Source organism: Mauremys mutica, chromosome 7 (assembly GCF_020497125.1).
Source record: "Mauremys mutica isolate MM-2020 ecotype Southern chromosome 7, ASM2049712v1, whole genome shotgun sequence".
In the NCBI taxonomy this organism is placed as follows: domain Eukaryota; kingdom Metazoa; phylum Chordata; order Testudines; family Geoemydidae; genus Mauremys; species Mauremys mutica.
In genome coordinates, this window is record NC_059078.1 from 22,941,490 (window position 1) to 22,969,177 (window position 27,688).

The 27,688-nt window shown below is 43.5% G+C and overlaps 1 long non-coding RNA gene across 1 annotated transcript; it reads left to right on the forward strand.

Moving 5' to 3' along the window:
• Window positions 1–1,857: 1,857 nt before the first annotated feature.
• LOC123374635 lies at window positions 1,858–27,688 on the forward strand. The gene is made up of 3 exons (XR_006581144.1): window positions 1,858–1,937; window positions 22,302–22,418; window positions 26,814–27,688. It is a non-coding gene; the product is annotated as an uncharacterized LOC123374635 (long non-coding RNA).

Below are 27,688 nucleotides of genomic sequence, written 5' to 3' on the forward strand. Positions count from 1 at the left end.
CCCTGGTTCGGGAGATGGGTGGTTGGGAGGGTATTGCTCTTCGTATCATACGCACATTAAGCCATTGCATTGTAATGATAATGGACACCTCTTTTACAGTGGGAAATGAATTCTGCAGCACCTTTGGGGAAACTTTCCCATTTACTCCCAGTATGGAAAGGGTTAAGATGCTGGAGCCCTTCAGGATCCCCACATTTAGCCCATCCTTCTCCTTCTCCTCTTTCCTTTGCTTGAGGCTGCTGGTGTGTTCTCTCACCCACCTTGGTTCTGTCTTCCTTCTTTTCTGGAGCACCGCCAGGCTGGTTGAAATGCCATGAGCCCGGCAGGAGGGGAAGTAGAAAAGACGATTGTCTCCTGGAAGCCTCCTTGGCTTCATTCCCTACAGCCTTGTTTTCTCATTTCTTAAAGCTGGAGTGAATTTAAACATCTAGAAACCTGACTCTCAAGGGAAAACATTGTGGGGCATAGCATCCCTCTGTGTGCTATTCCAGCACTCATATTGCTACCTGCAGCACTGCCAATGTATCTCAGTTATGACCTGCAGTACCCCTGCTGCTCTAATCCTGTCACGCACCACGTTTTAAAATAATGTTGGGATTTGTGTGAGGGAATTGGGGCCATCATTTACCAAAGGTAGGGGGATGTGACATCAAAGTTGACTACAGGAGGAATCACTGGGGTTCCCCAAGTTCTTGATATGGGGATAGCATGTTTCACTTCAGACAGCAATCCCTCTCTGGACTGGCCACTTGTTTCTTGTCAAGGATTGGAGGGATGACGTGGAAAACTCGGCTAGTCCTGTTTCTCGTGACTTTACTCATTATGGTATTTACTGAGCACCAACACACATAGCATTGTGCAAACAGACATGAAGATCCTCTCATTGCCTGAAGGACCTTGCAATCTAGAAAAAATGCAAACTAAACTGTTCAGACAACATACACCGGGTGCTGCTCAGAGTCTGAAGTGCAATTTTAAAGACTTTGTGGAAGTATGTTTTTAAGGAGGAGTTTCTAACAGGAGAGGTAGTGCAAGCATGAGGGGTGACATGGAGATGATGCTATGGGCCTACATACTCGTACCCAAGCTTGGTGGAGAGTGGAAGGAGATGAAGGCAGCAGGTAAGGGGGATGCTTGAGATAGTTATGAAGAAATGAGAGCAGAAATGAAGATGGGATTTGTGCAATGCCTGGAAAGTGGAGATGTGAATCTTGACCTTGGTGAGGAAGGCAAGGAAAAGCTAATGGAAGGATACAATGAGGGGAACACTACTTTAGGGGCAGAAACTACTTTAGTAATGGGAATTTGGGTAGACTGGAGGGGAGTGAGGTGAGATATGTTGGAGACTCCAGAGAGGAGGAGCGGGGGTTGCAGAATAACCAAAGGCAAGGACATAGCAACAGCAGGGATGGAGAGGAATTGATGAATTATTTTGGAGAGGTTGATGTAGGTGAGGAACCGGTAAGGTTTGCTGAGGTTAGAGCCTGAATCCTAGGGATATACTTGAAGCTGAAAAAGAGCCTGTGTGTGGGTGAGGATGAAAGTGATGGAGTTGGGATTATGGACATGAGAGGCCAAATCTAGATCAGCGTGTGGTCTCCATCACCTCCTGTGGTTCCCAGCCTGCTGGACCCCAGTGGTTTCAAAGCACAGTGCTTCTGAGAGAGACAGCTACTGATAAACAGTGGTTAAATGTGGATGCAGCTGGTGCAGTTCTGATCCCAGAGTGGACTGAGCTGGGAAGGGAGAGTACTGATAAACAGACAGCCCAATCGCTCTGTGCATGGGAAGCTTAGATGCAGCAGGGGAGTCAGACTGACATGACAGTCCCTGCAAAGAAGGATCTAGAATGAGTCTGGCAGTTGGAGAACGAGTGAGCCGGTCAGGGAGTCGGCTCGCCAGGCTAGGCTGTGAAGGGGCAAAGGCTCAAATCCCTGGTAGGTCAGAGATTTTTAATATTTTCTTTCCCGTCCTCTAGGCCAATCCCTTTGAATCATGCTAGCCCAGCGATTCCCCTGGCCACGGGAATGAGACAGGTGAGAGGATAGCTGCACAGCAGGAGCCAGAGCAACAGCAGATGCACAGGGAAACTTATGGACAGCGAGATGAAGCAGTGGCTTTCTCACCGTATTTCCCGAGGGCCTCACCCTGCAGACCCAAGCGTTTCCATCACCAGCGTCACAGGGAATCTTGGCGTGCATGAGCGTTTGCAGTGTTGGGCCCTAACTCCAGTTGAGGGGGGGGGCTTTGCAGGGACGGAAAGGGGAGCGTAGGAGGGGGAAAGGGAAGGGTGTTTTGGTTTAGAGATACCGTCCGCAGCGCTGATTCACTGGGCTAATCGGATCTCAGTGTTGTTTTTCCCCTGGTATCTGCTCTGGGCGTCTGTCACTGTTTTTGAGAATTTATCTTTCTCATCAGAACTTGGGTTTTTTCTTTCTTCATTCAGTGCCTGAAGGAGGAAAACATTAAAAAACGGTGTCCTTTTCTCAAAGCTGTGTTTGCTAGGCATAAGCCAGGATAAACTGCCGCTTTATTCACATGGTGTGTGAGGCCCTGAGTCATATGGGGGCTTTGTGAGGTCTGGCTGATCAGAGTTATCTAACCAGTGTCTTTGATTAATGGGTTTTTGTCAGAGTTTTCAGTTACAGGTCCCCTATCCCAAAAGCAGTACGTTGGGTCCTGGCAATTGCTCCCTAGCCTCTTTCCTGTGTCACACTTCCTGTCATAAATGATACTACTATGCAGTAAGGTGTCAGCTATTCTGAAAGGGTTGTCTTGGGTCACTGAGGACTGGGAACTAGGATATTAAGCCTTTCTTTTCTAGGTCAACCTATTCCAATCAGAGCTAGGGTACAGTATGTTTGACTGAAACTGGTGGTTCCTCTGAGAATGATTTTGGGAGGCTCTTTTTCCAGTTCCCAGTGGGTAGGTGTCCACACCCCCAAATAACCCTGTCCCAAGTGGTGCTAATTATGGCTCCCTTGCTGACATTCTTATCAGAGGGGGGGCTAGGACTAAATGGACTATGGAGTCCAAAATCCCCTTTCACCCTTGTAATTCCACCATCTTGGATTGAGGCACATTCACGAGGTGTGAACTGGAGGTAGTTTATGACTCAGCGACCTCTTTGGTGTGCCAAACCTCCATGCTTTGCTGCCGTGGAAAAGGGGCTTAGGTTTTAGAGTTTATTGGATGCCAATTCGTGTGCTGTGAGTAATTTTCAGCAAGATACGCAAAGGAGGCTGTTTGATGGGTGTGAAACTTCTCATAAAGGGTGCAGAGCTGTACAAAACTCCATTGGCTAAATCTCTCTGTAAAGATCAGCTGTTGTTAATTCCATCCTGGATTTTTACAAACAGAATTTCCTGTCTTTATATTTTGATTTTATGCAGCGGAGATTTTTAACTACATGAATGAACAAGAAATATTTGCACGATAAGTTAAACAACAATAATAAACACCTGTTACTATTTGTATTACAGTAGTGCCTAAAGGCTCCCAATTATATTGGGGCTCCATTGTGCTAGGCACTATGGAGACACCTAGGGAGAGAGAGTCCCAGCTCCGAATAGCTTCGTAGACAAGCCAGACAAATTTCAGGAGGGGAGAAAGAGGCACAGAGAGATGATGTGACTTCCCCCAAGGTCACATAGCAAGCTGGTAGTAGAGCCAGAAATAGAATCCAGGTTATCTGGCTCCCAGTCAAGCCATTAGACCATACTGACTCTCAAAGATGAAGAGGTTTAATGATAAAAGAACCTGCATAACCCTCAAGCGGCATGTAATAATAATGCTGTGGTCCTGTCTTTGCTCCCTCTCCCCTGCAATATTTTAACCTTCCTTCTTTATGACATGTCTGAACTTAGACTGCAAGCCCTTCATGGGGAGGATGTCATTCTTCTTGTCAGTAAAGCACTATTGCACATTTGTGGCACTATTTAATAAGGAGCAGAAGCTGATACCTATTTCCAGAGGCCTTTGGGTTCCGGGCACCCTATAAATAAAAATGTTCATTATTTTAAGTCATTGTAGAATTCAAAGAATGTTCTTAAGGATAAGTTTGTTGGTTTATAGCTATGTATCATTCAGTATTTTTGGGTGAGTGAGTTAATCATATCAGTGTGTTGTCAATGAAAAGAGCATTGTTTAAGTGTTCCCACGTACTTAAGTACTTCAAAGTACTTTACTGATGCTTTAAATACCTTTGATATTTAACTTTTTTTATCTGCAGGCACATTTTCAAAATAATTTTTTGAAACTATCACATCCCTCCAATGGTCCTGGATTCTGGTTGGCCCCATAGCCCACTCCTCCTCTTGGGAACTTCTGGCCCTCAGTTCCAGTGGCCAGGGATTTCTTTCTGTTGGTTCTGTTATTGCACCAGCCACAGAGGGTGATGGTTGCCTGCCCCCCTGCTTCACTTCTGATTGGTCCCTGCAACCAGTTGCAGGAAGACTGGCAGCCTGGCCCAGCAGAGGGGTGTGTGTGTGTGTTTGGGGGGAGGGTGAAAGAATTGGGAGGAGGAAGGGCAGGACGGAGAAAGGCAGGCAGAGAGACACCTTTCACTGTCCTGCATTGAGAGAATAAGACCAGTAGCTGTGTCCCCTGCAGGGTGGAATAGGAAAACAGCTACCAGCCACTGGTCTTGCTCCAGTGCTGAACAGACTTCTGGGAAATTGGGACCTAAGCAATTGCTTAATCTGCTTCTGCCTAGCACCACTACTGGTGGTTGTCATTGATGGTACTTCCCATTTCGTTTCCTGTTGAGTTGTAAATCGTTTCTGGGTGTTCTTTAATCCCGGAATATTTCTTCAGTCAATAATGGAGTCTGAAAATAAAGACAATCTCCATTTGCAGATTGTAGTGAGAGCTCCAAAGCACGGTTCTTGCTTGGCAGATAATTCTTCTTGAAGTCTTTAAATCATGATTTGAGGGCTATGGTAACTCAGCCAGAGGTTAGGGGCCTATTCAAGGAGTGGATGGGTAGGTTCTGTGGCCTGCAATGTGCAGGAGGTCAGACTAGATGACCATGATGGTCCCTTCTGGCCTTAAAGTCTATGAGATATCAGTGAAGATTATGGGGAAACAATTCGTGGACAATATAAGGCACTATCAGATTTCACCAAACATTGCAGGTAAATAATTATATATTAATTAAATATGGTTCATTTAATTTTTTGTTAGTTATATTTTCCCCTTGTTGAACATATTTATTATTTCTTCAAGTGCTGTTTTGATGTGTTTTCTGGCCAAAAAAGGCCACAAATACCGTATTTATTCTAATTCAGTTAGTAAAACATAGGCACAAGCAGTACTTGTAGTATATGTGACTTTAGCATTTGTTTTCCTTTTGTATGGGATTGGAATAATAATTAAAAATTAATATATGCACAGCAGTGCTCAATAAAATAGTTATTTGTTTTGTAGAGAAACAGTGGAGCAAAATATTTGAAGATGACGCACAAAAGGAAGGATTTTGGAGGCGAGCAAGCTGGTGATGACTTGTTTTACAGTGTCTGAGGATATTCCAAAGTACAAGGCCCTCTATTTGGGGACTTTTCTGCACTAGTGTCCAAAGAAAAAATAGATAAGCTAATTCTCAATTTTGTTGTTAGTGATATGCTGCCCCTGTTGATTGTTGAAGCTTTTACATTTTACTTAATGGAATTATTCCCAAGGCCACTGTTATGTGTACAGAAACTTTAAGAAATAAATTAGTGGGACAGTACTGCATGGTTCTTGAAAGAGTTAAAAACAAACTGGCATCTGTGCCTTATGTTTGCACAACTGCAGATGTGTGGACATATCAAGCGAGACGCTACCTGGGTGTTACCTGTCACTGGATTGACTCAGCTAACCTAACAAGAGGGTCAGTAGTCTTAGGTTTCTAACACTTTGTTGGAACACATCCATGCAACAAGATCATTTCTCTAGCAACTGAGAAGCCACACATAGTTTGATCTGGCCTCAACAAAAATAACATGGTCACAGACAATGGTAGCAATTTTGTTAAAGCCCTCACACTGTTTTTGGGACCTGGAGTGCTGGAGGATGATGCTAGCAAACAAGTGGACAGGCCCAGATTCTGATATATATAGCCATGTGAGTACTGAAGTTCTGTCAAGCGATACTGATGACTGAATATTTTACTTACCGTCAATATGACCTGCTTTTTGCACACACTGGACTGGTAGCAACTATCAATGCTTGTAGGGCTCTTGCCAAGAATTCTCAATATAAGCATCTTTTCAGACGTATGCTGGGTAAGTGCTTTGCCTTAAGAAATGCTGCACACCAAAGTTCAGAGAGTGCTGAGATTGTGAATGACACCCTTGGAAAAACAATCCCCAAACCTGCCTTTACACAATGGAATTCAGCGTTTGATTGCTTTCACCACATTTACGACATGCATGGTAGGATTAATATTGTGATGGAGTGACTTCAGCTGCCAAAATTCACCAACACAGAGCTGGAATTCTGAGGTGAGTGGCTGAAGGTGATGTCCCAGTTTCAATTGCACTTTACAGACTTCCAGTGGAAGAGAACATAGTCTTCCTATGGTACAGTTCTGTCTACTGTGCTTGTGCAGAAATCCAGACTTGACTTGTTTTCCCCAAAATACAGTTCTTGATTGGTAGATAATTTGAAGAAGTGACTTAGAAAATGATTTGGGCATATTTTGATTTTTGATGCAGCTGTGAGTAGCAGAAGTACAAAGTCATTCATCGTTATTTCTGTGTCATAGACCCATTTTTTAAGTTGCATTGGCTGCAGAATCAGGATTATAGAAAAACTGCAGAGGAACTTTTTTTATATACAAGATCTGATTTGTTGTGACACCTGACCAAAGCCTATAGAACAAGTTAAACACCCAAAGCTGCCACTAATCTCTATGGCTTGGATGAGTAGGGGACACCTCCATCTGCCTCCATCTTAAGGATTGTTGGGATGCAATACCTTAGTGATACATCACATGAATTGAATCAACTGAAAAGATATCCATCAATTGCTAAGCTTTTTATCAAATGTAATACCACACTGCCAAGCTCTGCTCCTCTGGAAAGACTATTCAGTAGCGCTGGGCATATCCTTTTGCCAAGAAAGAACCGTCTCCAGGATGAGATGTTCAAGATTATGCTGCAATTGAAGAAAAATTTCTATTTCATGGAATGATGCTGTCTGTACAAAATATTGTAATAAATATATATATAAAGTGGAAGGGAAATGTATTAATTTATTTACATTTATAAGAGATATTTTTGTTATTCCATGCTTATTTGTGTATATGAATAAAATTTCATTGTTGCTCTCTTTCTTTCTCTTCTACTATGTGCTTATATTATTTAGGTAGTTGTCCATATATTAACTAGACAGTTGATTTGGGAGTTGAAAGTACGTGAACTAGTACTTATGCTTTTGCTTGAAAATACATGCATACTGTTTCCACAGCATACTTATTTGTGCTTATAAGTACGTCTGTAATGGTGTTCTTGGCATTTGCACTTAAGTCCTTTTTATCAGTACTTATGGCAACACAAGATAAAGATATGGACCAAGGAGGCAATGTACTGACCTGGATTCGGCTATGGTTCAGCGTTTAGCTTGGAGAGAGAATCTGGATCCACTTTCAGTGGTATTGAAATGTTGAGACTCAGATTTCTGCCATCTTGAATATTGGAAATCTCATGAGATCGTCTTGAGAATTCTGCTATATTGGGATGAAATCTCATGATTTCTGTTTGGGATGTGGTTACACTGGAAAATAATCCCTTACTGGATCCAAGAACCAAATTTGTAAAGGTGGGTTTAAATCTGGGATTCAAGTCCAAATCCCTTAATCTCTAAAACTCAAAGGGGTTGGATTCAACCCTAATATCATAGGGCCAGATTCTTATACCTATACTTACTCATGTTGGAGTAGCAGCTTAGTCTAGGCGTGATCCAATTGCCCTCAATAGTATGATCCCTGGAGTAAGGCACTACTCAGCATGAGTAGGGGGGATTAGAATCTGACCTATGGTGTTTTTATTGTTATTAAATGGACTCCTTCCCGGGGTCTAGGTCACTTGTGGCATTGGGCCAATCTGTTATATTCTAGGAGTAAAGATTTCTGTAATTGTAGTGTTAGTCTTTCTGGGTGAGATTTTCAGAAGCACTCAACATTTGCCCAATTCTGCTGCTGCTGAAATCAATAGTGGTTTACTCTTGAGTTCAATCCTCTCTTTTGTGAGCAGTCAAAGAGGTAATGAGCAGAATAAGGGTGACTGACAGATGTGAATGAGGCTGCATGAGGGATGTATAGTTGGTGATCAAGACAGCTTGGATATTCCTCAGCAGAAACTTTCATTGATAGTAGCACTGGGAAACTAAACAATATATCACTCTGGTACCATGAAGCCTATCTGGATAAACTGAGGAGAAAATGGAATCTGTGTTTGCAGCTATTTCTCCTAATGGCATAGCTCGCAGAACATGTCGTCTTGAGAAGAGCCTCATATTGTTATGTGCTGACTAGGGCAGTTTGTCACCAGTCTGGATGCAAGAGGTTTTTTGGTATATTGGGGATCCTGTTGAGAAACTTTTCCAGAGAGTGTGGGAGCATTTTGATGGGTTTAGAGGGTGTAGGTGATGTCAGCTGGAGGATGGGGAAGTGGAGGTCAGGCCAGGGGTGTTTTTCTGGGAGATGCCTACTCGTTGTCTCCTATCTAGCTCACAATGAACATGTACCATTCCTCTGATGGCCCATTTCTTTTTAGCCTCCAGACCTGCATGATTCTTGTCCTTTCCCCCTGCAACATCCCTCTTTCTCCTGAAAATAACCCCTGACCCATTTTCACAACTCTTAAAGGTGAACTGGGTGCCCAAGGCCTGCAAATATAAATGTGAAGGACAGTATTGAGGGTACCAAATCCTGGTCTCATGGGTCTGGTATGCTTCAAGGCGTGGAGCTTCCCACCATAGCAGTATGCACAGCTCACCCAGGGAACCCTATACAGTGGCAGCTGGATCCAGAGTTCATCTGCAAGTTAATAAGGGAGGATCTGCCCAGAGTACTGAATGGGGAGCACTGGCCAATCTATTTATTATAGTGAAACTAGGTCATAGCCTTCATTTCAGTATAATCATCCAGGACTCCAGCATGTTCCCATGAAATTGGGGCAGCTGCTTGTCCTGATTATCAAAAGGTTCCAATGGTGAGGATCCTCTATGTAAACCATCCCATTTTCCAGAGGTGCAAATTGATACCATCTGCAAACGATGCTGCACTCAACAGCTCAGGAAGTGGCAAGCACACACTGTGTTCAAAAACAAGACAGCAAAACTCCAGTGAAACAGTGAGTAGAAGCTAATCAGTAAGACAGACCTGGGTGTCTGAACATCTTGTGGAAGATAAGTCTGTGCTGCTAGATTCTTTTCAGTCTTTTTGGTGACTATGATAAGGAGGAGACAGTTGCTATGTCAGGGTTACTCGTGTTTTTAGAACAGTAAGTTCAGAAAAGACAAACATCTAAACTCCATTTTGGGAGAAACGTACCAGGCTTTGTGCTCAGATACCGGTTGGTTACTGGACACTTAGCATGTGTTGAAAGCCCTGAGAAGGATTCACTGTAATAGCTTGCAATTCTTTATCTCCTTTTGTCCCAGTCAGTCTCAAAGCTCAGATCCAGATTTTCAAAAGAGCTCAGCATATTGGATTCTTCTGAAAATCTGTCCACTAGTGTCAGACTGAATGATACTGAACACTTTTGAAAATTTAGCCTTCCTGGGAACCTGAGCTCTTTTGAAAATCTGACCCCAATTGTGGGCACGGAGTACTTAAAAATCTGGCTTCACACACTCTTTAGGCCTGATCAAGACAGGTGCAGAACACCTGCAACTCTATATTGAAATCCACGGGAGTTGGACATGCTCTGCACTGTCAGAATAAGGCCTTTTATATGGAGGAAATGCTTCATCCACTACTGAAATAGATCCACATTTTTTAGGGGAGGGTTTAAAAAGGTTGGCTGACTAAGAGCGTATGTGACACAACTATTTAAGACAGACAGTGAAGTAAAATTCCACATCCAACTTGAAAATACACAGAGACTTTAGCATGGCAGAATGTAATAATTATCCAAGTTGGAAATCATCCAAAGCAATAGGTAAATACTCCTGCTCTTGCAAAAAGTGCTATGAGAACTTTAATGGTTACAAACATTTAGGGCCTCTTTTTTTAAACCTCATCCTGAACACAGCGTCTCTTAACGTTGTGTGGGTGGTTTGATTCAGCACTGACTCAGAAGGAAGACCATTCCCTACTGAATCACCAAAACCACTTTCTCCAGTTCCTGGGTTTTCCATGGAGGTCTCCCAATCTAATGACTAACCATGCTTTAGCTTGTGAGATCTGAATAAGATCCTAGCCTGAGCGTGTGGCAGTAAACAGGCACTGAATGGTTAGAACAGTCCCCAGTTGCCAGACGCTAAATTTGTGATAAGTGGATGTGACTTGTAATACAGTTGGAATGTCAGGGACTTGGGGAGTTTTCTTTGAGTTTTGTGACAAACCTAGAAAGGCTGAGGTATGATCTGAATAAGCACCCAAAGACCGCAGGCCCATTGTGACATATATGAACTTCTTCAGCTGGAAGAGACTTCCCCGTGTGATTTTTGGCTTCTATGTCTAGTGAGGATGAAAATATCACAGGAACTGTCTTTTGCCTGCACCCTGGAGACAGGGGAAAAATATGTAACAAAATTTCAAACCTCAGAAAAAGTTTGGTTCCTGCACAAGGAGACAGTCATCTATGTAGAACATGTTAACAAGGTGGTATGGCCTGCTCTCTCAGCATGCTGATGTGGTGCACTGTCTGATTTTGTTCTATGCTACCCAATATCATAGCATGCTAACTGCTATCTCCATTTTTCCTTCATTTTTTTATTTCACGGAGATCCAATTTAAGAGCCATAATATTGGTCTGTAGTCATCTACTAAGACACCTTTGAGGTCTAATCAAGTTGACCATTTGGAAGATGATAGAAAAATAACATGTTAATTTTGGGAAGAGGGGTCCCAATGAGACTGAGAGAAGGTGTGTGCTTGTCTGTGTGTGCACATATATGTAACCCTTCTGCCAGGCCGAATTGATAGCAGCAAGGGCTGGGTTCAATACATAGGGGTCCCTTCCCTACAACGTAATGCAAAACCAGCTCGAGCCCCCACCCAGTGACCTGGGAAAATCTTTCACACACCCCTGGGCGCCTCGAAGAGGCAATACTTCCCCTCTCGCAAGCGCAGAGTCTCAGTGTAGCAGAAAATGTTTAATAACATGAGATAAAGAACATAGCATTAAATTGGGAAAACACCTCAACTAGAGTTCATAGACCAAACCATGAGCAAAGACCCACCCCAGGAAATTGGGCTGTGTCTTCTTCCCTGGGCTCTTGAGTCCAGCAACCCCAAAATCACCCCAAGACTCCAAAATCCAATACCCCAAATGTCCCTAGAATCCAGCAACCCAAAGATCACCCACAGTCCCAAAAGTCCTGCAACCCAAAAGTCTCTGTCCCGGGTCAGTGCAGCCCCAGAGTTCAAGAATCTATCTGCAGGGGTTTTTCCCCCGCCAGCCTGGGTAGAAAGGGGCACCTTACCTGGTCCGGGGCCGACTGCCTTGCCTCTCAGTGGGATTCTGCTTCCGCCTTCCCCACGAACTGCTCAGCTCTGCTCCGCTCTTCCAGCTGCTCTGCTCCACCAGCCGTCCCGTGATCCGCTCCAGCCGTCCCCGCAAACTGTTCGGCTCTGCTTGCTCCATGGGCCACTCCAACCATCCCACAAACTGCTCTGCTCTGCCAGCTGCTCTGCTCCACCAGTCATCCTGTGATCCGCTCCAGCCGTCCCTGCAAACTGCTCGGCTCTGCTCACTCCGTGGGCACTCCAACTGTCCCACAAACTGCTCCGCTCTGCCAGCTGCCCTACTCCGCAATATAGCTTCAGGCTCCCCCACTAGTTAGCACAGCTCTTTAGTGAGTTCAGCTCTTAGTGAGTTCAGCTCAGGAACCTGTAACTTAGATTCTTAAGGGAATCAAAAATCAGCTCTTGTATTCAACAGTGGAGAGAGGAGGTGGTGCAATTGATGCTTCTGGCTCACACAAGGAGCCCACTCCCTTGTCTAGCAAGTGCCACTCAATTGATGGTGAGACTCCCTCTCACAAAGCAGTTTCACAGTTCCTCATCCACACAATCAGGGTGACAACACTCCACTCCTCCCGCCCCAACAACAAAGAAACTGGGGATCCCACAGCTGCCAAAGCAACCATCCCAGGCTGCCGTGGGCTATGCCAGGCGGGGTGGGTGTGCCTATGTAAACACGATCAGCCCCTGAAATTCTTTTCCACACTGGCCATAATTCACCACCAGATGTCAGGGTAGAGCTCATCCTGACACTTCTTACATATATGTCCAGTCTCAATTTTCCAATCCAGAAAGCAGTGAGAATGGACTGGGGAAACAACTTTAAACCTAATTTCTGGTGAGAGCCACACAATATTGTGATCTTCCATTCCCCAGGCTCTGGACTGGCTCTTAACAGACTTCCCATGAGTGTAGGTAGAGCATGAGAAGAGTCAAATGCTTGTCTGCTGAGCAAAGGGGATTAATTCCCTAGAGCCACACTTCCTCCCAGAGAAGACTCTGCTTCATGAAATTGCAGTCTCATTCAGAGTCAGCTTATGCACCATGACTCCAGTAACTGAGCAGGGACAGACATAGCCAGCAGTGGCTTGCACTGAACTGTGTGTTTAATTCTGCTAGTGTTCTGTGCTGAAATCAGGTGTAGTCCTGACATCCAAGAGGGATAGCTACTCTAGAACATATTGAAAACCATCTTACTGGGTAGCTACTATAATCTATCTGCTTTGAGATCCTTGGATGAGAGGTTCTATATAAAGTCACAGTGCAATTGCCATTATTTATCTGTCCAGGATGATCACTTTTAAATGTCCCCCTTGTCATCATCTAGCAAAGCTTTACACTAAAAACATAGTGGAGACAAGAAGGAGCTGAGGTCCCTCTGCAGTTCTAAGGAGTTGACTCATGGAATAAGCCCTCTTCTGACAAAACACTCTCCTCACCCCGATGTGTCTGCTAGTGGCATAATTCCTGAGGGATCATTCCTCCCTGACCCTAAATAGTCATCAGTTTAACCCTCAAGTAGTTAAGCATCTAATCCCATTTATACCCTGAGATACCAATTATTGTAAATAAAACACAAAAACTAGAGATGGGAAGGCCTAGTATTAGGTTCTCTAGTACGCGCTGCTGCAGGCTAGGGGGTTATTCGATTAGTTGGGAATCCAAGTCACTAGCATGGTTATTTATTGTGTTAATTTCTTAGTCTTGGACCAATGATATAAGCCATTTTAGTATTTTGATGAGATATCCTCCGATAGCAGCTTTTAAAGGGTCAGGTATTGGGCACAGGGCATTTAACAGTGTCATCCTGAAGCAGCAGGAAGAGTGACTAACATAGAAAAAACTGTTCCTGAAAGCAATGGATACACATGAATTAGTACTCCCTTCTCTTGCTGCATTAAACCCTACTTTGGGTGCTACTGGGTTTGGAAGTGTGTGGGTTGGGGGGATTTCCCAGATTTTACTGTGCCAGTTTAGCTACTTTTAAGAGTTGTTTTTGGAAAACGATGTAGCCTTTGTAGCAAAGCCTTTGTGGGATCCATCATCTCACCAGAATTTTTATTGTGTTCAACTGATGTGCTATGGGACTATAAATAATAGGCTTTGCCTGCAAACTTCCTCTTGGATGTTGTTTACTATGACCAGCATACCCCAGGTGGGAATGCATCTACTACAAGGGTCGTCAATTATTTTTTGTCAAGGTCCAAATTTCTTGGTCAAGGTATAGTCAAGGTCCAGACTCCAGAGAAACATATTTCACACTGTAATAACAATAATAAGTAAATAAAAAGATTTTGTGGCCCATTTGAAAGCATCTGGCGCTCCAGATTTGGCCCATGGTCTGCCTATTGACTACCCTGATCTACTGTGTCGCTTGAATATACCTAGCATGTCCCAGATGAAATGCACCTGCTGTGCAGCTGAATGCACTCTTCCACCCTCTGTTCTGGTTCATGCTGCCTCCCCAAATGCTCATCTCATCACAACAACCCTTCCCCCTCACCCCGCCCCCATTCCAGCACTTACTGCCTATCCCTTTCTAAAGACTGTATCTTCCTGGCTTGTAAGAGGCAGCTTGCACCAGCAGGGGAAGTCCTGAAGCTCACCCGAGCGCTGAACAGTGAAACTTTTTGTTGTCTCAAAGTCACGTTGACCTAACTGCTGCAGCGCAAGCACACACACAGCATCTGCTGCTGTCGTCTCACATGAGGGAGCTGCAGTCAAATATTAAAAAGGCAACAAGAGCATTAAATTATTCAGCAATGGAACATTGTCATCCCCCCCATAAAATTATTTTGACCTGTAGTTTTCTGCGGAGTCCATTGCTCTTAAATGTGCAATGAGAAAGGAAATTAAAAATTAATCTTTATTTCCATCTCAGAAGAAAACCTTAATTCTCTGCATTGAAATTATACTCGTAATCCAGGGTAATAAATTATAGTTTTTAATTGCAGCTAGTCACAGCCAATCAAATGTGGATGTCTCTCTCCCACTCTCACTCCCTTTAACTTTGCTATGCAGAAGAACTCATGGAGTGCTAGAAAAAATTCATATACAAAGATCAGAGCTCCTAGCACCATCCAAGACAAGCCCAGGCCACCTCACAACAATAATACTTTACTGTTCTCTGGAGCCTTTTACCTGAGACACTTTGCAAACATTAATTTTCAATTGCATACGTAGTATGTGTTAGGCACTTACTATTTTCCTCATTTTAAATAGTCGGAAACTGAGGCATAACACTGAGTATCTAGTTCAAGGTCACAAAGTGAATCAAGTGGCAGAATGTGGAATAAAAACCCAGGAGTCCTGATTCCAATTCAGTTGCTCTTAACTACCTGATAACACTCCTTCCCAGAGTTGGGAATCATGACTCCCAGTTCCTTGCTCTGACCCCTAGATGGACTCTCTGGCCAACCAAGGCAATCTTCCAAATAGCTATCTGTGATGTCACTTCAGGAAGAGCTGCTTTTTGAAGAACAGGATGGCTATGTAAAGTTAAAATGACTGTTGTCGTGTGTGTTCTACCCTGGAGAGATGGGATCTTCAGAGGTTGTACACATGCATGGAGAGAGGAGTTCAGTCACCCTGCAGGGTTGACTGCACGCAGGGGCTTGTGGGACAAGAGATGGAGAGCTCCCCCATTCTGCCTCTAGGTATTCAAAGGAATTCATCTGCATCACATATGTCCTTGATCATTTTTCTTACTCTTCTTTGAACACCCTCTCGTGCTTGTCAATGTCTTTCCAGTAATGTGGTGGCCAAAACAATCACTAGGCCAACTCTTATGGCACTTGAAACCAAAAGATACACTGATGTGGGATTTTAACTGCCTGGAAGTCTGTTGGATAACAAATACAGCCTCTCAAGCATCATCAAAGAGGTTTTGAAGCTGAGTGGAAGACAATTTATGATCCAGAAAGTAGAAATTTCAATTAGAGAAGAAGCTGTCCTGGATCTAATTCTTTCCAACAGAAAACAACTAATGGAATTACAAGAATTCTAGGGGAAACACATACACATACACCAATCAACCTGTCGTAATCTCTAGGGGATTAAGGGAAATAGCCAATAAATTTGCTGAACTACTGACAATTCCTTTTGATGTCATGGGCATCAGGAAGAGATGCCAGATGGCTGGAGAAAGGTAACTGTTGTACTGAGTTTCAAAAAAGAAAGAAGAGTGATCCTGGAAATTACTATCCTACAAGTCTAATTCTATACGTATATATTTTACCTAGCAAATAATAAAACAAGGATTAAGAGTAAAACAACAATTGTTAAACATCTAAATGATCCAGACATAAGTAATAAGCAACAGTGGGTTATGAAGAATATGTTTTGCAGGAAAAGCTTGATTTTTTTTTAATTTTATATAATTAAAAAATTAGTGAATAAAAGTAAAGAGGTAGGTATATTTGAATTTTAGTAAAGCATGTCAATGAATTTCATGAAGTCTTACCTGAAAAGATTAATTCAGTTTGGCTTGGGTGAGAACACACAGAAAAGAAGGGCAAATTAGAGACCGGGAAAAGGAGAACAGGAGAATAGGTTGATGCAGAAAGAGAGGAGAGTTATGTGCTTATGTTTGGTTGACATTTGATTAAGAGAGAAGATAGCAGGGTGGATTGATTAAATCAAAGCAATTTAAGTCACCAATTTTAATCAGGATTTAAATCAACAAGCAGAAAAACTTGATTTAAATTATTGATTTTAATTGAGTTTTAGATGTGTACTTTTTAGTTATTTTCCTAAAGAAAGGTTGATTCTCATTGGTTGGTAACCATTAAAACTTGTTTATTTGAAACTAAATATATTTAAACAACATAGCATAACTTTTTATCTGATTGAATTTTTACTTGCTGTTGGTGTCAAGTTGTATTTGGATAGAAATTCAAATTCAATTAACATGCACAAAAAACAACATTTACATTTTTTTATTAAATAAAACTACCTTAAATATGCTTGATACATAAGGGGAGAAAAGTTTATCTGAACATGTTTTGCATTGAAAACTAATTAACTTACTAAATAATACTTCCTTTATTTGTAATTATGGAATTCAACTGACTGTTTCTGATCACAATGTTTTTCAAGACTTTAGAACTAGTAGATCTCATCCTCGTTGTTATTCCTAGGTTGGAAGAGGAAAACAAGCTTTCTTGCTTTTTCAGTCCCCAGCTGGTTCCTTAAATTTGAATGAACTAGTCATTGAATTGAACTAGTTGAATAAACTGAAATGAAGAAGATATTCTTTCTGCACCTGCAGAAGAGGCTACTGCTGACAAAAGCTGTTTTAGCACTTCAACGAACTCTGTTTCCAGGTGCTTAGCCAGTGATTTCCATCAGTTCAGTGGTCTGAGCTTCTTTAAAACTTGGCAGCAAACATGTACTGCTTAATGTTATTTTTTGTATTTAATTTAAATTATTTTAATAGATTATAATAATTTTAGGCCTTAATATAGGTTGTCATAATTTCAAATTTAATTTTAAATAGGTTTATTTAAAAACTCCTATATTTAATTTAAATGAAAACATTGATTTAAATTAAAAACATCTGTTTTTAAAAAATAATTTTTTTATCCACCCTAGTGATTAGGTTCGTAGCCTGGGATTTTAAAGACTTGGGTTCAATTCCCTTCTCTGCAATGCTCAAGTGGAAATGGTAGCCCTGTCCTGTCTCCAAGGGTTATTGTAAGGATGAATGCATAAAAGATTGTGAGGTGCTCATATACTATGGTAGTGGGGACCATATAAGTACTTAAATTAGATTTTTCCCAGGCACTCTTGATGTGTTACTCATAACTTCTCTGTAGGTCTGACATGCATCTCACACACACAGGATCTGATTCTCTGCTGCAGATCAGAATAGCAGCATTTTAAGCTCACTTTGTGCTGGCATAATTGATGACACAGGATGCAGGGCCAAAAAGTATCAGGCGTGGAGGTCCATAAGGCAATTGGCTAATGAACTTGTATGTTACATTTAACTATTCTGCGTCTGTGGTAGGCCATGACTCCTGTTCCTTGAACTTGGCCCAGAACGATGATGTGAGACACAGAGCGGGATAGATTGGGTTTTAAAAAACTCCCCACTGCCATGCAAGAGAGGGTAAATAATGCATTTGCTTCTTTTTTGGCCTGGTTTTGTGGTCGCTAAATAGAGCTCTAGATATGTAAGTGAAAGGGAGTAATTTCGGTACATCTGAAACTTCACTGGGAACAGTCAGGCTGCTTTTCTTCTCAGTAGTGTGAAGTAATGGGCGAAAGTGTCCTCTCTGTGCCACTGTTGACACGGGGAGACTGTGTGCGCTTCACATGTGCGTGCGCGCACACACGTATATATACTTATATAGATAGGGTATATACAGATATTCTCTCTTGCGCACACACACATTGTACAACTCTCTCTTATGCACATTTTCTCCTGTATCAAACCATTCCCACCTTGAAAGCTTCTTTGGTTAACTGCTCATTTCAAAATCATTATTAGCGTGTTTGCTTGGGGATTTTGGAATTTAATTAGCCTCTTTTGAACTGCTCTTAGCATGTTTGACTAGAGAAACAGAAAATCCCTCCCTGACTTGTTTGCTTTCCTCCTTCATTGGTTTTTAACTGGAAGAGAAAGATATTGATGGGTTTTGCAGCCCTCCTGATGCAATTGGTGCTGCTTCGCAGGATAAACTCCCTGAAGAAAGCTGCTTATCCTTTGCGGCATCAAGGTCTCTATTGTAAGTGTGCAGGATGTGTTGATATCAATGTAAAAAGGCTCAGAACCCTTATTTAGCACAGCAGAACTAGACTAGCAGCTGATAGGCATCATGTAGTTAGGATTTGTGCAGTGTCCACACACAAGCCTGACCTGGAACGCCACCTCGTATTCCAGTCCCAGGATCCTGACAGCTCTGCCAATATAGCTCAATTCTCAGCTCCAGCAACACCTGGATGGCCAGGCAGCTCTGCTGGTGCACCTCTGTCCTGACCTGCTCTCTGATTTTTTTCAGCTATTCCCAAGCCTCTCCTGAAAAAAAGATTAGGAATTGTGTGGTGACTTTGCAAAGTTGATAAATGTTCACACAGAACCACGCTGAGGCCTCCAAAATCCTTTCACTTGCTGAGCTAAGATACATCTGAACATACACTTTGCCTCCAGAGGGAAAAAGGCTAGTGGATGGAGAAAATTTTTCCATCCCTGATTTTGGTACCTATTTATTCATAACAGAAATGCCCTGGATCTGAATCTCAAACACCTACTCTCATAGTGACATGCTGCAGTGCAGGCCCACAGACATAGATTTTTTTATTTAAGGTACCTCTTCAGAATTCTAACTTTGTCTGATACTAGTTTGAAAAACTAGACTTAGAAAAGTACAATCATGTGTCTGACAGTTGCTGCTTACACTTACACTTACACACACACACACACACACACACACACAGACACACGTGTGCGCGCGCGCAAACAAACCACAGTGGTTGTGACCACTGCCTCTGGAACTGGTTGTATTGGTCCCGAATTGCGGAAGGATGACTAACTTAATTACTTGATAGTTTTGATTTCTAAAATTAAACAGCCCCTGTGGCCTGCCATATGTGCAACTCTGTTACTATATTTACACCAGCAGTTAGCAAACCGCATCGGCTGAGTGAGAGACTACAGCTGCAGCTAGTGTCTGTGCTGGAACTGTGTGTTCACAGATGGTGGTTTCCCCATTTTCTTGACTGTCCCTGATTGCAGCACCATAGGCAGCTACCATGCATTTTTCTTATAAGAACAAATATCTAAGAGTTCGTGCAGCTTTTCCAGTTAATTCTCAGTGATTGGTCTTTAAATGTGTCCCGAGACTCCCTCACTGTGTATCAGCTTGAGAGAGAGCGGAGGTTAAAATGACACGATTTAGACCACGTTATAGAACGGCAAAGCAGAGTTCAGAGGTTCCTACCCAGAATGCAAAAGGAGATGCTTTCTGATATACAATTAAACTGCAGAATAGCCTCCCAAGGGAAATGGTGGAATCCCTCAATGCAGAGTCATTTAAAGGGGGCTGGATGAAGCATTGGGGAATGTATTGTAGTTTATGGCTCTGCACTGGTTGAGGGTGGTGGTGAGGAAATGAATGAGATAAGTTTCCCTTTCTACTTTCTATGATTGCAATTAGTGGGACTACAAGCACTATACAGATTTATTTAAAATCAGATGAAATAACTAATGGGTAAAAACCAAAATGCAGTGTATTGCAATGGGGGGGATCATTGTCTAGTTCTCTGAGAGAGCGGCTGGGAGTCAGGACTGCTAAGTTCTTCTTCTGGTCAGGCAGTGTGTCAATATGGCCCTAGGTAAGTCATTTAACCTCTCTTGTTCCCCAGTTTCCTCATCAGTAAAACAGACCTATCCCACAGAGGGATTAGGAGACATAATTCATATTTAAGTACTTTAAGATATTTGGACTTAGGTGCAATTGAATTGCAAAGTATTGTTAAGTATTAAATGTGATTTTGTTGATTGGTTGTAAGTTCTGTTGAGTGCTGGGATGCACAGGACCTAGCTTGCCATTGCAGAGTTGCTTTGGACTGTAGATCAGCACACACCATTTCGTTGTTGTATGTACTTTGAGTAGCTGATACGGGGGGAAGGAGGTTAACTTTCAAAATACATACATTATTTTATTTTTAAGTGGCAAAACATAGCTATTTGGATCTTGCAAATTGATTTAAGGGAGAAGAAAGAGATGGTAGGTCAAGTTTGGAGTCTCCCAACCTTGACAGTCTCCCTTTGAGACTGGTAAATTAACAAACAAAAAAGCCCACAACAAAAGCTAACCTATATACAAATGTTATGTCTTACCAATGCAGTGACTTGACTTGCACCCACACCTGCATTTGAGAATGTTTCCCTCTGTGTTAGAAGCACAAAAGGAATTGAGCCAACAGAGCCCTTGTGATTGCTTGGAATTGTTTCTGGAATAGAGTGTTTCATAGCCTTTTATCTGGATCCACAAGTTCCATTGTTTATCTTCAGCATCTTGATCACCATCTCATTGCTCCCAGCGAGTAACCATTGCCTGAGTTCCGTGGAAATATTGGTGGCTCCTGAGAAAGAAGGAAGAAAGGAAGGATGGTTTTGTGGCTAAAGCATTGGACGGGGAGTCAAGAGACCTTGGTTCTCTTCCTGGCTCTACCACTGACTTGCTCTGACATCTTGGGGAACACACTCAACCTCTCTGTGCCCAGTTTCTCCATCTGTCTTCTGGAAAATCTATTTACTAGCCTGCCACCAGGTGACACTGGCCTTTAAGAGGGAAGAGGCCAGTGCACCTGCAACTTGTCAGCTCACTCCAACTGATCTTATAAGCGGGCTCTTGGGCAGTAGAAAGGGGAGAGAGCTCTTGAGTCAGAGGTGCCTGAGAGCACTGACTGAGAGAGACAGAGAAGGGCAGGTGACAGCTGCCTGAGAAGCAAAGGAGAGACCCAGGGAAGAGGAGGAGAAGCAGTAGCAGCACAGGAGAACTGGTACAGAGAACAATTGAGAAGGGTACAAGTTCAATGGTAAGGACTAGCCAGAGCTGGGGAACCTTTGCTGAGCTAAAGGAGAGCTTGTGCAGAAAGGGAAGAACCACCCTGGTTAGGAGAAGCTGAGTCCAACACAAGAGGGTTGGTGCTGGAGAGTGGATCTTAGGAGCAGGGGTAGGACTTACAGGTAGGGAATTCTGTTGCAGGAGAAGAAACAGGAGAGATATGAAGTCTTGGCACTCTCTGTTACAAGGCAAGAGTGAGGCCTTGGAATAGAGGCAAAAGGAACTGTGACCGAGAGTAAGGGGGTAGCCGTGTTAGTCTGTATCCACAAAAACAATAAGGAGTCCGGTGGCACCTTAAAGACTAACAGATTTATTTGGGCATAAGCTTTGGGGGTAAAAAACCCACTTCTTCAGCTGCAACTGAAGAAGTGAGGTTTTTTACCCACGAAAGCTTATGCCCAAATAAATCTGTTAGTCTTTAAGGTGCCACCGGACTCCTTTGTTTTTTGTGACCGAGTGGTTAATGATTCTTGGGTGGGTTACTTGGGAATGGTGACTTTGGAATGGGATTGAAGAGCTGCTGTATTATAGCCTGGTTTTACTTTGCAGATTTGAGAAGAATGATTTGTAACACATCATGCTGCGTGCTGCCCTTATTTTGTCCTGTGACTGTTAATTACCCACTCCATTTTCAGTGATCTCCCCTCAACATGTGTTATACTTAACAATCTGTCCCACCTTGTAATTAGCTTGAACCCTCCGGTTACCTTCCCCAGACCTGAGAAAGTGCTCCGTGAAGCTCAAAACTTTGCCACTTCCACCAACAGAATTTGGCCCAATAAAAGATATTACCTCATCCACCTTGTCTCTCTCATATTTTACCGCAGCTTTTAGGTCTCACTGTATTCACAAAATGGAATTGCTGTGTGAAAGTGCTTAGCTGCCAGCATCTAGAAGGCAATACCTATATGAAAATGACAAGGCGAATAAATTAAAGTAGCCACCACCATCTCTCATACTGTCTAAATGGCTTTTACTGATTGTTGCTTTTAAATAATTAATATTGTAATCCATAGCATAAGAGACGAAATAACTCTACTGCCTTCTGACAGGTACCTTCTTTTCTGTGTCCTCCTGCTCTGCCTGGTAAAGACTGATTTAGCAGATGTACCTGAAGAAGACAAGAAGAAAGGCAGTAAAATAACAAGACAGGACAGTTTCTGATTGGGGTGAGGAAGATCAATTTTTCGAAAGATTCCAGGAGAGGGACTAGGATGTCTGGAAGGTCAGAGGGTTGCACAGAATAGGACAGGGGCTCTGGAAAGCCAGAATATTGTGTAGCCTGGAATTCGGGGTGTCTAGAAAGCCAGGGCATTGTACAACTTGGGGACAGGGGCTCTGGAAGCTGAGAGGATTGCTCTGTTTGGACACGTGGAACCTGTGAGAGATGAATGGTGGCTGACAGTTGTTGTTCAGTATCTGAATTATAAATTATAAAATGTTATACACCCGACGGGATTGTAAATAGGGTTCAAATGAAAACATTCATGTTGTAGGAGAGGGGAGGTGGGCAAAGACCCGAGATGGGGATGGGCTGTGGTTTGGATAAGGATCTCTGTTCTGGGACTGGGCCCTTTGGATGGGAACACTGACGCACTCCAAGATTTAGTTGGCTAATCCTGAGGGGTGTTATAACTTCAGAACGATAGGTTCACTGTATAGGGGGCACTGTGTTGGGGAAGAGGGGGAGAGATTGGCTAGAGCTAGACTCTTGGAAGGAGTGAGTCCCAACTTGTCCCTCCCCCTGATGCATGGAACCTCCCTGCTGCTCTCCAAGATTCCCTCCCTCAATCTAGGAAGCAGCAGAGGTGGGCATGGGTTGTTGCTGCAGCCCAAGCAGAGGGTGGTGTGAATTTATGCATGCTCATTTGGGCAATACTGAGAGAGTCTCTAGGGTCAAAGAAGGTGGGTGGGGGCAGAAGACTTGCAGCGGCCAAGAGAAGTGGGAGTGGTCTTATTTTACAATTGGGTTGGAGTGGGAGGGGGTTAGCACCTCCCTTTCTGTTCCAAAGAGGGAAGACGTATGAGGATTTGGGCTCTCTCTCTCTCTCACTTACAGTTCTTAGGCTCAGGCTGAAGCAACAGCTCCTTAATAACGCTGCCTTGTTCTAGCACCTTAATCAAAGGCTCTCAAAGTGCTTTACAGACATTAATGCATTAAACCTAACCCTCAATCCCCCCTGTGATACAGGCATGTTTCTCCCCCGTTTTATGGAAACAAAGACTCAGAGATGCTTGAGCCCAGACTTTTAAAGGTATTTAAGTGTTGCTCTGCTCAGCATTACAAAACTGAAGTGACTTGGGAGCCTAATTTCAAAATGCCTTAGGAACCTAATTCTCATTGGCTTTCAATGAGACTTATATCAGAGGGGTAGCTGTGTTAGTCTGGTTCTGTAGAAGCAGCAAAGAATCCTGTGGCACCTTATAGACTAATAGACGTTTTGCAGCATGAGCTTTCGTGGGTGAATAGCCACTTCTTCGTATGCAAGTAGTGGAAATTTCCAGGGGCAGGTATATATAAGCAAGCAAGAAGCAAGCTAGAGATAACGAGGTTAGATCAATCAGGGAGGATGAGGCCCTGTTCTAGCAGGTGAGGTGTGAAAACCAAGGGAGGAGAAACTGGTTCTGTAGTTGGCAAGCCATTCACAGTCTTTGTTTAATCCTGAGCTGATGGTGTCAAATTTGCAGATGAACTGGAGCTCAGGCGATCTGGAAGCCTACTTTTGCCGTCTCCGACTCAAAGAATACTTCCAGGACAACACTGAACAGCGCACTGATACACAGTTACCCTCCCAACAGCACAAGAAGAAGAACTCCACATGGACTCCTCCTGAGGATTGAAATGACAGTCTGGACCTATACATTGAATGCTTCCGCCGATGTGCACAGACAGAAATTGTGGAAAAACAACATCGCTTGCCTCATAACCTAAGTCGTGCAGAACGCAATGCCATCCACAGCCTCAGAAACCATCCTGACATTATAATCAAAGAGGCTGATAAAGGAGGTGCTGTTGTCATCATGAACAGGTCTGACTACCAAAAGGAGGCCGCCACACAACTCTCCAATACCAAATTTTACAGGCTACTTCCCTCAGATCCCACTGAGGAATACACTAAGAAACTGCACCACTCAGGACACTCCCTACACTAACACCGGAACAAATCAACATACCCTTAGAGCCCCGACCAGGGTTATTCTATCTACTACCCAAGATCCACAAACCCGGAAATCCTGGACACCCCATCATCTTGGGCATTGGAACTCTCACTGAAGGACTGTCTGGATATGTAGACTCTCTACTCAGACCCTATGTTACCAGCACTCCCAGCTATCTCCGTGACACCACTGATTTCCTGAGGAAACTACAATGCATTGGTGACCTTCCAGAAAACACCATCCTAGCCACCATGGATGTAGAGGCTCTCTGCACAAACATCCCACACACTGATGAAATACAAGCTATCAGGAACAGTATCCCTGATGATGCCACAGCACAACTGGTTGCTGAGCTCTGTGCCTTTATCCTCACGCACAATTATTTCAAATTTAATGACAATATATATCTCCAGATCAGTGGCACCGCTATGGGCACCCACATGGCCCCACAATATGCCAATATTTTTATGGCCGACCTGGAACAACGCTTCCTCAGCTCCCGTCCACTCACGCCCCTTCTCTACCTACGCTACATTGATGACATCTTCATCATCTGGACCCATGGGAAGGAGACTCTGGAAAAATTCCACCACGATTTCAACAGCTTCCACCCCTCCATCAACCTCAGCCTGGACCAATCTACACGGGAGGTCCACTTCCTAGACACCACGGTGCAAATAAGTGATGGTCACATTAACACCACCCTATACCGAAAACCTACCGACCGCTATGCCTATCTTCATGCCTCCAGCTTCCATCCCGGACACACCACAAGATCCATTGTCTACAGCCAAGCATTGAGGTACAACCGTATCTGCTCTAACCCCACAGACAGAGACCAACACCTAGAAAATCTCCACCAAGCATTCTCAAGACTACAGTACCCACACGAGGAAATAAGGAAACAGATCAGCAGAGCCAGACGTGTACCCAGAAGCCTCCTACTGCAAGACAAACCCAAGAAAGAAATCAACAGGACTCCACTGGCCATCACATACAGTCCCCAGCTAAAACCCCTCCAACGCATCATCAGGGATCTACAACCCATCCTGGACAATGATCCCACACTTTCACAGGCCTTGGGTGGCAGGCCAGTCCTCGCCCACAGACAACCTGCCAACCTGAAGCATATTCTCACCAGCAACTGCACACCGCACCATAGTAACTCTAGCTCAGGAACCAATCCATGCAACAAACCTCTGCCCACATATCTACACCAGCAACACCATCACAGGACCTAACCAGATCAGCCACACCATCACCGGTTCATTCACCTGCACATCCACCAATGTAATATATGCCATCATATGCCAGCAATGCCCCTCTGCTATGTACATCGGCCAAACTGGACAGTCTCTAAGGAAAAGGATAAATGGACACAAATCAGACGTTAGGAATGGCAATATACAAAAACCTGTAGGAGAACACTTCAACCTCCCTGGCCACACAATAGCAGATCTTAAGGTGGCCACCCTGCAGCAAAAAAACTTTAGGACCAGACTTCAAAGAGAAACTGCTGAGCTCCAGTTCATCTGCAAATTTGACACCATCAGCTCAGGATTAAACAAAGACTGTGAATGGCTTGCCAACTACAGAACCAGTTTCTCCTCCCTTGGTTTTCACACCTCAACTGCTAGAACAGGGCCTCATCCTCCCTGATTGATCTAACCTCGTTATCTCTAGCTTGCTTCTTGCTTGCTTATATATACCTGCCCCTGGAAATTTCCACTACTTGCATCCGAAGAAGTGGGTATTCACCCACGAAAGCTCATGCTGCAAAACGTCTGTTAGTCTATAAGGTGCCACAGGATTCTTTGCTGCTTCAATGAGACTTAGGCTTCTACGTGCCTAAGTTACTTTGGAAAGTGACTTAGGCTCCTAAATCACATAGGGCTTGCATTGCTGAGTGGAGCAACTCCTACATACCTGTAAAATTTGGACCTGAGTGAATGCCCCAGAGTAAGTCAGAGCCTGTGAGTATCCTCCTCCCCCCACACTGGAAGCCAACAGCTAAGAGCCCAGGAGTCCAGACTCTCAGTCTGATGCTTTAACATACCTAGGTGCTATTCCATGTCTATCGTTCCTCTTTGCCAGGTCATCTGGAAGTCTTTGGCGTGGGCAATTTTACACAGAATTCATAGTTGTGACACATTAGTGGTCTAGGGAATGGATGGCTGGGGTTTTCCTCCCAGCTGGAATGGTCTCTGAAAATGCCTAGACTTGCTTTGTTAACTGTGTGACTTGTAGATGAGCCTTGGCTGAAAGGAAAGAGTTCCTGCCAGTTGCAATTCCCAGGAACTCCAATCTCTTTTGAAATTCCCCTTTCTCGTAAGCATCTTCCTGTTGCAACATAGCAGCTAATATTTGTGTAACCTCACCATTTTCACCCCACATTTTTTTCTCAGTGATGAAGTAAGACATACAAAAATCCTCTACTCAGCCCGGGAGTCAACTCAACTAACAGCTGCTTTCATGAGTTGAGACCATCGCCATTGAGTCACTCTGGCTCCGCTGGCCCTCCAGATGTGTTTGTGGGAGCCAGACTACTGTTCATCCATTGTGCCTGATGAGTCTGCTTCCTACTGCGACAAGGCAAGGTGTCATGTATCTGCTTCTGTGGCGAGTCTCCTAGAAGTCCAGAAACAGGAGCTCATGACTGTCAATCCCGTCTCTCCTGCTACAAATCTCCATTCAAGAGCAGTGTGTCTGTCTGTGTGGGCCATAGAGAACAAAGTGGGAAATTGGGAGTAGAGTGATGGGATACCCTGAGGTCTCTGAGGCAGGTCTTAGAGGAGCCCATTGTGGAAAGAAAAAAGATGGTGTGATATAGTATAGCCACAAAATTACAGGTGGAAAAGTCCTATAGGGTCCCATCTTGTCTAGCCCACTAAAGCCAAATTTTACACTCTTTTACTTCAGTGTAAATCTAGAGTAAAGCCATCATTTTTATTGGTGTTATTCTAGATTTGCATGGTGAAACAGAACAGAATTTGGTCCCTACACTCTATTTGATAGTATAGTATTAGGTGTCCAAAGTGAGAGGGCTTCCATCTCTTCATTTGGTAGACTACACTACAATCTAAGTAAAATCTATGAAACTGCAACGCTTTTCTTCTTTCTACACTGCACCTTTACATTTCTAAGAATGCCGCCACTGGGCAGAGTCAGCAACCAGTTTGTTCTCAGAGGCAGCCTGTTCTGGAGGAGATACATGCACTCTGAGCTTTTCTGAAGACTTGACATTAGTTCTGTCTTGTTTTCTTAATCTAAAATCATTCAG